This window comes from Lolium rigidum, chromosome 7, assembly GCF_022539505.1.
Source record: "Lolium rigidum isolate FL_2022 chromosome 7, APGP_CSIRO_Lrig_0.1, whole genome shotgun sequence".
In the NCBI taxonomy this organism is placed as follows: Eukaryota; Viridiplantae; Streptophyta; class Magnoliopsida; order Poales; family Poaceae; genus Lolium; species Lolium rigidum.
Window position 1 is genome coordinate 18,075,733 of NC_061514.1, and position 6,000 is coordinate 18,081,732.

Sequence of the window (6,000 nt, forward strand, 5' to 3'; positions counted from 1 at the left end):
GGTGCTTACCCGGAAGAAACCCTCGAGACGGGGAGTTGGCAATGCGCCTAGATTGGTTTGTGGTGAACGTGATTGTTGTTTATTTCATAAACCCTAGATACATATTTATAGTCCGTAGACTCTCTAACGTGGGAATAATCCCAACCGGGCACGAGCCCAAACTCCTTCTAACCGACACGTATCCTACTATGTTACAGATACATGGGCAAACTAGCCCAAACTTGATACACAAGGCCGATTCATGTATTTCTTCTATGTATATTCTTCAAGCCCATCTTCAATCGCGGCCCACCTCTGATCCGGTCAAATTCTGGTGATAACACATGCCCCCCTGGTTTTGGAAATGACATTTCCAAAATCATTAAGCTTTTCCTTCATCGGGTCATGTCGTGGCTGAGCAGAAACCGCCGCAGTATCCTTCATCATGATGCCTTGCCTCCTCCACTTCTCCACGTGGCCTGACGGTTTTTTTTTCTTCTGTTGGGCACCACTTCCTCGGAAACTGCTTTGGCATTGAACCTCCACTATATCCATTATTTAACCGTGTCGAGCAGTTCGCCCTTTCACCCTCCTGCTCCGTACTAGCCATCGGCAAAAAACCCCCATTCCTCCGTAGCCATGTCTTCTTCCTCCTCCTCCTCCTCTGCCTCCTCAAACCTCTCCGATGTATCATCTCCCTTCCGTGAGCCGACGCCAGAGTGGGGCTCGTTGGCGGCGCACGACATCCTCGCCCCAACGACGTGGGACAAGGAGGAGCACGATTCCTCCATCTGGTCCGAGGATGACAAATCCTTGACCGACGGAGAGGACGACCTTCGATTCCTCGTCGACGGGGAGGAGGAGGCGGAGAGCGAGGACGACCGCTTCTCCTCGGGACGACTTCACCTCCTCCGAGGAAGAGGTGGAGGATGACGACGACGACTCCCTCGAAGGTTACCCACCGGCGAAGCGCCTCCGCGCCCGGTGGGACGACGACAGCCGATGACGACGATGAGGAAGACGAGGCTCCCGTAGAAGGCTACGGGAGCAGCGATGAGGAGCCTACCAGCAGCTGCGCCGGCGGCAGCGACGACGACGACGAGGGCAAGTAACGGCCCTTAGATTAGGGACTAGTAGTAGTAGTCGGCTTTTGTTCTTTCTTCCCCGAGCAATCGGCTCTTTCTTTGTAAGAAATCCCACTATTAATGAAGAGAATATTCCCCAATTAGTCTTACTTTCTTGTCAACTTTGCCGATCGTCGAACGAAGTCGCTGTACAAAGAGCCGATGACAGGGCATCGGCTTGCACTATAAACGCGATTCGAGGCCAAGCCGTTGCCTATCCACACGGTCCAATAGGTCTAGTTTCCGTCCAAACCATCTCAAACGTGCAGATTGAACTCCTCAACAAACCACTAGGATGACTTATCCCAAATATTATGATTGAGCTTGCTCCTCTAGAGTCGATGGCAATGCATCGACTTTTATTATTCTGAAGTCAATGTCTGTACATCGGCTGTGATGTTTTTTTTACGGGCCGATTTTCCCTATCGGGCCCCAATGTTTCACTGCACATGTATCGCACATGTTCATCTGATTAGGTGCCCCCCGAGCCGATTCTCGCGTGTAACTCGCTGATATCGGCTCGTGGTTAGCCAAGGCACTATATGTGAACGTCGGCTCGTTAGGACCGAGTGTGGATTTCTTCCAGCTCATCAGCCGACGCAAACCCATTGCCCATTAGATTGACGTTGAACCCAGGCAGAATGAATGGTGAAGATAATTTTGGCCGATTGCTAGAATTGGCCTCCATGTTGAATTGCTCAATGAAGGTTTTGCAATGTTCCTCCATAGATCCTTGGAGCCGATCACATGGATCGGCATCGCCACGTTTGTCCATAGATGCTGCTCTTGTTACACGGTCAGGCCGGTGGATGAAACCAGCCTAACCCCGTCCTTTGTCACGTTGATGCGCTCGCAGTCATCCAAATTGATGCCTGAGAGTGGCTCTTGGCCTGATGTATCCCAAACGTTCATGCCAGCCGTTGAAATCTCGGCTGAATCATTTGCGTGGACGACTTCTACTTCATCTCCATCCCACTGTATTAGGCATTGGTGCATCGTGGATGGAATGCAACAGTTGGCGTGGATCCAATCTCTCCCTAGTAGGACAACATAGGAGCTCTTGCTGTCGACAATAAAGAACGTCGTAGGGACGGTTTTCCTTCCTACTATCAGATCCACGTTCAGAACACCTTGTGCGTCAGACGCTTGGCCGTTGAAATCGCTCAGAGTCACATTGGTCTTGATCAGATCCGAGCTAGAGCGTCCCAACTGACGTAGCATGGAGTAAGGCATAATGTTGACTGCCGCTCCGGTGTCCACCAACATCTTGTTGACAGGCTGCCCATTGATGTAACCTTGCAAGTACGGGGCCTTCGGATGCTCGTAGCTTCTTTCTCGTGGCTTCTCAAAGATGACCGGCCGTGGGCCGCGATCAAGTTGTGCCACAGGTGCTTCGTCTACCCCTGGAGCACTAAACTCCGTTGGAAGGATGAACACCATGTTTGTGCCAGCCGATGTCTCATCATCGGCTCTCTTTTGTCTGGGGCGCCACTCTTTCCTTTGTGGCCGACCTTCTTCGTCCAGGGTTCGCTGAATTTTGGCGGCCAGATCAGGCCGCGCCTTCCTCAACGTGTGCAGGTATAACCTTTCGGCTTCCTCCAACCCACGTAGTCGCTGAACCCTTCGCTTCTGGGAACGGATGAGCCCATCAGGGCACCACCTTGGCCGATGATACTTGTCTTCTTCTTCATCATCGTCCTCTAGTTTCTCGAGATCTTTCATCCGAGCGGATTCAGCATTCTTATTCCGAGGCGGGAGAGGCCCTAGACGTTTGAACACGGACACGTTAGCTGCATCCTTCTTCTTTTGTTTGCATTCTGGGCAATTGCCGATTGTGGTCAATCGGCTCATTCCTGAATCCCAGCAGTGTCTGAAGAAGGGGCAGTCCCAGTGCCTATCCACGTCCTCTTGCTCTCACGACTTTTCCTTGGCGTGGCGCTCATATCGCTCCTCGTCACGATCATGCCGACGGTGTCTCCTGGCGTCCCTAGCCAGACGATCTCTTTCACCATCGTCGTTGTATCGCCGGCGTTGGTCGTATTGACCCACGTACTTGTTGAGGAGGTGATCAGAGAGAGGTCGCTGATATCTTACGTTCCTCACTTCTCCCTCCGTGATGTAGCGCTTGCCATCGTGACGGAGCCGATCGCGTGGAGCGGCTTCCTCTGTGTCCTTGCTATGAGAGTAGCTGCCCTCATCTCCGTCCTTACCAGAGTGGTGCCCAGGTCCTACCATGTTGATATTGCACGAGAATCCTGGCTGGCACCCTCCATGGTAAGTATACTCCACCATGTTAACGGCGGGGAAGGGGTGTGTGTCGACCTTCATGGCGTATCGGCTGAAAATTAGCCACCCTTGTTCTATCGCCATTTGGACCTGCCGACGCCACACCTCGCAGTCGTTGGTGGCGTGGGTGAACGTGTTATGCCACTTGCAGTATGGCTTTCCGTTCAGCTCTTGCACCGTGGGGATCTTGTGGCCTTCGGGTAACTTTAGCTGCTTATCCTTGAGTAAGAGGTCGAAAATCTGCTCAGCTTTGGTCACGTCGAAGTCGAACCTTTTTGGAGGACCTTGTGGCTTAACCCATTTACAGGACACGGGGCTTGCCCCCCGAGTCCATTCAGCCACTGCTACCTCTTGATCTCCCGCAACACCTTCATCTTCATCTGCCTCAACCAGGACCACCGCGCGCTTGAATTTATCCTGGTAAACATCCGGGTGGCGCTATTCATATGCTGACAGCTTCTCGCACCATGTGCGCCGGTGAAGGGTAGTCTCGCTTGGGAGGCCACGTCCTTGATCGATGATGAGAGACCCACCACCGCCAACTCGATCGCTTCTTTTTCACTTACATGAACCGAATAGCATCGGTTCCTAACGGTCCTGAAGCGCTGGACATATTCTGCCACTGTTTCCCCGCGCTTCTGTCGTACTTGTGCTAGATCGGCAATGCCAGCCTCGGAAGCCTCTGAGTGATACTGTATGTGGAACTGTTCTTCCAACTGCTTCCAAGTCCGGATTGAGTTTGGTGGCAGCGATGTGTACCACCCGAAAGCCGATCCTGTGAGGGACTGTGCGAAGAACCTCACACGCAGCTCGTCTGATGCCGAGATCGTGCCCAGCTGTGCCAAATATCGGCTCACATGCTCGATGGAGCTGGAACCATCTGATCCATTAAACTTGGTGAAATCGGGGAGCCGATATTTGGGTGGTAGCGGGATCAACTCGTACTCATTGGGGTACGGCTTGGAATAGCCGATTGTCCTCCTTTTCGAGCATCATGCCGAACCGGTCTTTCGGAATTGTACAAATCTGATCCGCGGTGATGGCTGCAGCGTCGAACTCCGAAGATTCGCCGGGGTGGCATACTTAGCCAGCCATGCTTGCTTTTCCAGCTCCGAGCCAACCGCAGGAGCTGAGCTCCGGAGGTTTGTCGGAGTGGCGTACTTAGCTAGCCACGTCCGCTTCTCAAGATCCGTTCCCGACGTTCCTCCCGCTCGTTCCGAAGTCCCCGCTCGTTGCAGCCCGGTTCGAGAGTGCCCAGCTATCGCAGCCGCGGCACGTATGCGCACGTGTATCCGTGGGGGATCTCCTTGGGCGCCTCATGTAAGAATTGGTAGTCACTAGGGTCACCACCAATCTTGTAGACGACGTATGCCGATGAACTCGGCACTTCCGGTGCTGCCAACGCGAACGGCAGCGGTGGACGGGACTCGGAGTGGCATCTCTCCTTGGTAAGTCCCCGCAGCTGGTCCCGACGGAGAATACTGATGGCTCATGATTTCCTGGATCACGCGCAGAGCGACACGCTCCAAAGTGTTCACCAGGCTCTCATAATGGCGGTGCAGCGAATGAGCCACCATGAAGTTGATCTCCTGACGCAGCGACCTGGTGCGTTCTTCTGACGGGGTGGACAGGTCCACTCCATCGAGCGCGCTTCAGGCGAGAACCCTTTCCACCCGATGCCATGTGAGCGGGTTCCGTGAAAAGAGCCGATGAGGTCGGCTTCGAGGACTGCTTTGATCTCGTCATGCTTCTTCTTGAGCTCCTCAGTCAGATCCTCGTACTTGACCGGAGTGCCTTCCGCCATCTCAGATGTAGATGGCGATGCGGTTGATGTCGAAGATTATCCCACCGGGCGTGCCAGAATGTGTTGTGGTCAGAAACCCACCGGCGGGTAGCGACGGGCAACACCGTAGAGCCGGGAATCTCCCAGGACTGCGGCTGGCCCTGGTCCCTCCGAGCGACGGCCCGCAAAGCCTTCGGCACGCACGTCCGATGCTGATGCAAGGGCGTGCCACCTGACCTATACCTGGTCAGGAAGGTGTTGGATGATGCCTCGCTTAGTTTCCTGCATGGCATACACGTAAATGTTAAATACGAGCCTCGATCGGCTCTCAGGTTGTCCTGTGGATCGGCTCAAGGAGCCGATCCACCCATGATGCGTACGAGGTGTACGATCAGATGGTGGTCCTGCTTGATCAAGATGAAGCTAAAACGACCTACTACGATTTGGGGTTCTCACCGCATAATCGGAACATCCTACTCGTGATCGAGCTCGGCGGCCACGCACGGTGATCGTAAACCGACCCTAGACAAGGCCTAAAAACCAACACAAAGTTGATCCTCGGAACATCCTCGTCTAGGGCTAGCAAACTACACCCTACGCGCCACCGGATCCTTCGACCCGTTTGTAAGGCCTAACAATGCAGATATTAAACTAATCCTTGAAGAACAAGGAGCAATCATAACGGATCGGATCTACTAGACAATGATCAAGCGGGTGCCGCCCTTACACCCAAGATAGGTGTAAGGGCGGCTAGATGCCTAAGGGTTGCACGACGATAGCATATGATATGATGAACAATGCTAACCCTAAAACATCTATGATAACTAC